A 6000-nucleotide genomic window follows, 5' to 3' on the forward strand; every position below is an offset into this window, starting at 1 on the left:
GAAATTTCGTTTTTGGGTGGAACGTTTGGTGCACAAGCGACCGGGGAGGCGGGGCCTCTACAGCGTGTTACACACAACACAGCCGCGGTGCTCAATCGTCTGGCTGCTTCAGTGTTAACATCGTCAAGAAGCTAAACAATTCCACAATAAGCCCTCAATTCAAATGACTTTTATGCCTCCGGTGATAAGGTGTTTTGCTAATTCTGTCAACGTTCCGTGGACTGGACCCGCAAAAACACTTGCGACACTATTGTGATTAAATAGCTATAACGTTAGGACGTTTAGCGTCTAGCTAAATCTAGTGCACCCATCCATTTGTTTAATAATGCAAACGATTGTCATTATACACTGCCCTTTATAAACTAAATACACTTAAATAGCTATGTAACGTTATAGGACTATCTATGGAAATGATAGCTTCTAGAAGTTCTAGCTAAATCTGGTGCACCCATATTTGTTTAATGCAAACGATTGTCATTATACACTGCCCTTTATAATCTAAATAAACTTAAATAGCTATGAAACGTTACAGTACATAGGACTATAGATGGAAATTATAGCTTCTTGCTAAATCTAGTGCACCCATCCATTTGTTTAATGCAAACTATTGCCATTATACACTGTCCTTTATAAACGAAATAAACTAAACTAAAGGTGCCTAAATTATGCATTACTAAATTTCATCACAATATAATAGATATAGCTAGGTTACTGACATTGTCATTGTGATAATGTCAGTAGTAGCTAGCTGTATCTATTGTTTACACTTGAAATATGTATTTTTATTTTGTCACAATATTAATTGAAAAATAGTGTAAAATTGAACTGTATTTCTGAGTTGCAGCACTTAAAAACATTAAATGGACTGTTATATCTTATTCAATTGTGGACATTTATTCATTCCCACTTATTAGACACTATTTCTGATGGTAAAATGAGCATAAAAGGCAAAATACAGAATTCTGAAATATTAAAACGGAAAAAATGGAATTTGGGAAAAAATAAAATGGAATTTGGAAAATAATAAAACGGATTTCATATGGCTCTACCGATACCGATACCTGGGTTTGGGTATCGTTTTTTTTTATATTAAAATATATTTTTTTTTAAGAATTGTAAAGGATCACAAGTGTGTTTTTGATTTGTTGTAAACAAAGACAGAAAATAAACTTCATTCATTCAATTAACACTTTGCCGCCCAACCAAGAGTTAACTCGGGTTTCGGTGACATGCGTTGAGGACCAGTTAACTCGTGGCAAGTTGTTATTGTTTTATTCCATATTAATAAACGGATCAAGATCCCCGATCGACTCTGCAGATTTACCTGCCTCCTTGAAATCGGCGACATGCAATACCGGCCAGATCCTCTTAGGGGCGCCATCGCTCCACTGCAGTATCATTGAGGGCGAATGGGAAAAAGATTATTTTACTGTCTATGGGCGTTTCATATGAGCCTGGATCCCAAGCGAACATCCTCCACCGTTGATCACGGTTCGAAGCGCAGATTTCAGCCTGGAATAATGGGATTTATGATCAGCCAATGGACATATCGATCTACCAGATGCCGATGAATAATGGGGAAATGCTGCCGGCGATCACATGGGCTGACGGTAGGACACTCTTCCCCCAAATTACAGCCGGATTGGACATTGTTGTAAAACGCAAGCGATCGATCAGTGAATGTGGCTACTTGACCGCACACTGTATTGCTAATCAATAATACTAATCGGCGTCCCCCGCCGCCCCCATTTCATCCATAGATGCTCTGTAATAGTCCGGATGCTAAGCAGTTTGTTTTATTTAATTCGTATATATATACAACAGAAATGCCGTTCGATATAACGTGACTAGCCTTTAGCCCTATAAATAGCTTTCCAGAAAAAATACGAGACGAAAACTGCGATAAAGCTTATTTCACGACACTATAAAATGACAACCAACCGATGGATTTTTATTTTCTTTAAGCCATTATGAAGGCACGGTTTATGCCCTCAAGTGACAATGAGAATGGACAGATAGCAATACTATAAAGTATATATATATAGCTATCCAAAAGTACATCGGTTTGTTTACAAAGCGTTGTCCTCCAGCCACATATTAGATGGCGAGGGCCGGTCGTCAATGTGTTAATAAACTGTATGCCTCACTGTCACTGTGTGGAAGAGACTGGGATCATTATTTTGTGCAAGGCAACATCAGGCTTGACTTAAAACATTACTTTCCTAACTTAGTGAAACTAAATGTAACAAATTAACACATAGATATAAATGTACTGAATGGTTATCTTATTTTATTTATAAAAAAAAAATATATATATATATATCCGATATATATATTTTTTTTTACCGATACCCGATCCAGCTATTTTACTGATATCGGCGGCAGATACCGATACCAATATCGGATCGGTGCATCCCTAACAAGAAACACAACGACAAAGTGTTGGATTTGTATTGTTATTACCTGCATTAATTACTATTTTTCTGATTCTCTGCATTGCTTTTATTCTGTCTATTTTATGCTCATTGTATGTCTATTTTACTGATGTGAACCCCTTTAGGCTGCAATTATTATTATTATTATTATTATTATTATTATTATTATTATTATTATTATTATTATTATTATTATTATTAAGTGTAAGCCAGTCATTTGAGAAGGTAAGATAAGGTCCATAATTCCAGACAGTTTCCCCATCAATGGCATTAACACATTGAGTGCCAGCGACAAGATTTATCGTTAGTTCATGCCGACCGTTGAGTGCCAGCGACGATAAATCTCGCTTTTTTTTATTAGCGATTTGAATTCATATTTCATCAATCTAGTCTCACGTTAGTGCTGCAAACTCTCTCTGAGCTCCATTGAGAAAATACTGCCCCCTATCGTCTCTCCCTGTTGTACTGCACCCCTTTGGAATGGATTGCATGAAACACATGGGGGGGGGGGATCCAGCTTCCTCATTTTACTTCTCAGACAAGTCATCCGAGAGGATCGGGATTCATTGCCGAGCCCCAAAACAGTGTGGAATACATATTTCCAGTATCCAGCATTGGATCAATAAACGCGATCGATATTTGGAATGGCAATCAGGAATTGGAATAATCTTTTTGGAGAACATCTGATCTGAGGTAAGGAATCTATTTTACCAGTCTTAGGATAATCAGAACTTTTTTCACAGATATATCAACGTGTGCCCTATGTGTGTGTGTGTATGTGTGTGCGTGTGTATGTGTGTGTGCTGATGAGGAAATGAGAGAATACATTTTTCAGCTCGCGTCTATAGCGTGCATAAGTACACATATACTATCGATAATCTAGCGTTTATTTGAAAACGATTCATAAATAGGCCGGAAAATGACAACGTTTTTTGTGTATTCCAGAATATTCCAGTAAAGGGCGATTATCATGGAATCTTTATATTTTCCTGATATTTAAAAAAAACAAGCGTTTTTCAAAATGGTATAAAATGGAAATTAACCAATTAAAAAACAATCCGATTCGACAATATTGACTGCAAACAAGTCATTGATAAGCGACGGCCAGATTAGACACATAATTTAAGACATAGTTTATGCGTTTGCAAATATGAGAGCTCTATCATTGAAGTGGACGCTGGCATACGGAGGCTTTTAGCGCTCCGCATGGCTGGCAATCAATGTGTTAAAGATAAACAGACACCAATGTATATCTTGCCTCTCTGATAGAGAAGACCAACATTATCATATAGGATGCAATATGCCGATTTTGATCAGTATTTCACAAGTCAAGTATTGTGCCATCTGCTAATAAAAGGATCATGAGGCTAACTGATTAGGCTACTCACGCACCCCTGTCTTTAGGCAGGCTTCACCAAAAGCAGCTTTGTTCTAGTAGTGTTATCAGTTCTGAACCAATACATTAACCTTTAACCTCAGACACTCCCCCTGGGTGATATCAAAGCCACCTTTACCACCTTTCCCTGTTCTTCTTCTATGCAGCAGCTACAGATTTTATATCTTGGTGTGAAGAAAAAAACAAGTTGGTATTCACCGGCTAACGGCAACCATACAATTATGACAATGCTCCTTATTTTCAGAAACACGTGCCAAATTATGCCAACCAAGCTTCATTAACACTTCTTCTTCCGACTGTTTTTAAATCCAAGTGGACTTGGAACAGCAGTCCAAAGATCATCAAGACCATGTTTCTAATTGTTTAACTGATTAGGAACAACAAGAAACACCTAGGCTAATCAGATTAAATGCCTGCTTGGCCCTGTGGCCTTGTATCTACCCCCACTCTCTAGTCTGACATACAGTAGACTGACATACAGTACAGTAACTTACTGGTGGGTAAAACCCTATTAAAAGAAACAGCTCAGGTCGTTTAGCAGGTCAGACAGAGAGTAGACCATTCTGATCAGACAGGTCCAACTAGTCACCACTCACTCATTCACTGCCAATATGCAGCCCAGAGCTCAGGGACCATATGAAGTATAGATCTTACTCTTATTGAACATATAAAGTACTATTAGTGACCATATGAAGTATATATCTTACTCTTAGTGACCATATGAAGTATATATCTTACTCTTAGTGACCATATGATGTATATATCTTACTCGTATTGAACATATGAACGAAGTATATATCTTGCTCTTGGTGACCATATGAAGTATAGGCTATATCTTACTCTCAGTGACCATATGAAGTACATATCTTGCAGTACTAACATCAATATTTGTGAAAACTGCACAGTCAGGGACAGTGTGACTTGTTAAGTGAATAGGATATAAGATTATTATTATAATTATTATTATTTTTATTTTGTTTTACTTCTGAGGTCACAGATCATTCAAATCGAATGAGAATGTATATTACTGATCACCTGCAAGCAACACACAGACATATTATTGTTAGGTATCACACAGACAGCAATGCATCCTTTCTCAAACCATGCTTTGAATCACACAGAGCCATGGCTTTCTAAATGTGACAAAGAGCCTTAAACAGCGATGCTGTGTCTACACTGTGTACACTGTGTGATGAAAACAGCTGTGTGACTATAATACTTTCCCACTGGTCACGCAGCATTGCTATAGTTTAGATAGAATATAGGCTACCTAGATAGATTATGCACCATCACGTCAATAGCTAATAGTAACACGTGTTATTGCGTTACACATTACACACCATCCTCTTCCTTTATTTCAGTGATGATGGGCCTAGCGAGCTTATACCCAAACACACCGCAATGACAAAGGAGCAACACAGATACCAATGCACCACACTTGATAAACATGGGAACACATTGCTACCAGAGTAGCTAACCATCGCAGTAACATTAGCTCGCTCCTCATTAAAGAATAACGCTAACATTTGAATTAATTGCGCCGTTGTTGTTGTTGTTGATAACGTTAGCTAGCTACCGTTGGCTAGCAAGCTAACAGCTGAGCTGTCAAAATATGTACAGCAGCGTGATCTGACCCAGGGCTAGCTTACTAAGAGGCTAAACTACAACACTTCACACAAATACAACATCGGTGAAACTTACGGTAAACGTAAATCAAATATATCCATTCAAGTTTCGTAACCGTCTTTATTCCATATGTTATGTATTTATTTAACCATAAAAGCGCATTCTGTGTTCAATTCTGTGTCGCCGTCCTGCTGTGTTGTGTTTACACACACACACACACACACACCCCGAGTATCAACATCCGGTCAGAGAGAACTGTGGGAATTGTAGTTCCTCAATGTTGTTGTGCGGTTTGATTGATTGATTGATTGATTGAAAACTTTATTAACAGATTGCAGAATGGGTACAATACAGTACAGCTCAATACACACAATTGTTAAGGGGATGCAGACCAGAGAAAGACTTTCGTCTTGTTTACATCAGGGTCCCCCATTTTCAATTCATCAGGACATATATGACATACATGACATACAGATAGTCAGTACTGCTACATCTATACATTTATGACATACCAGATTTGCAAATACAGTACTGTTTGTGATA

At 37.8% G+C, this 6000-nt stretch overlaps 1 protein-coding gene across 1 annotated transcript in view; it reads right to left on the reverse strand.

Moving 5' to 3' along the window:
• The window catches only part of fbxl4 (F-box and leucine-rich repeat protein 4), a 38662-nt gene extending 33004 nt beyond the window's left edge, over window positions 1–5658 (reverse strand). The window contains exon 1 of the mRNA XM_084336432.1: window positions 5533–5658. The gene's annotated coding sequence lies outside the window, so the exon portion shown is untranslated. The remainder of the gene's footprint in view (window positions 1–5532) is intronic.
• Between the last annotated feature and the right edge of the window lie 342 nt (window positions 5659–6000).

Source organism: Notolepis coatsorum (assembly GCF_963971535.1).
Source record: "Notolepis coatsorum genome assembly, chromosome: 19".
NCBI classification, from domain to species: Eukaryota; Metazoa; Chordata; class Actinopteri; order Aulopiformes; family Paralepididae; genus Notolepis; species Notolepis coatsorum.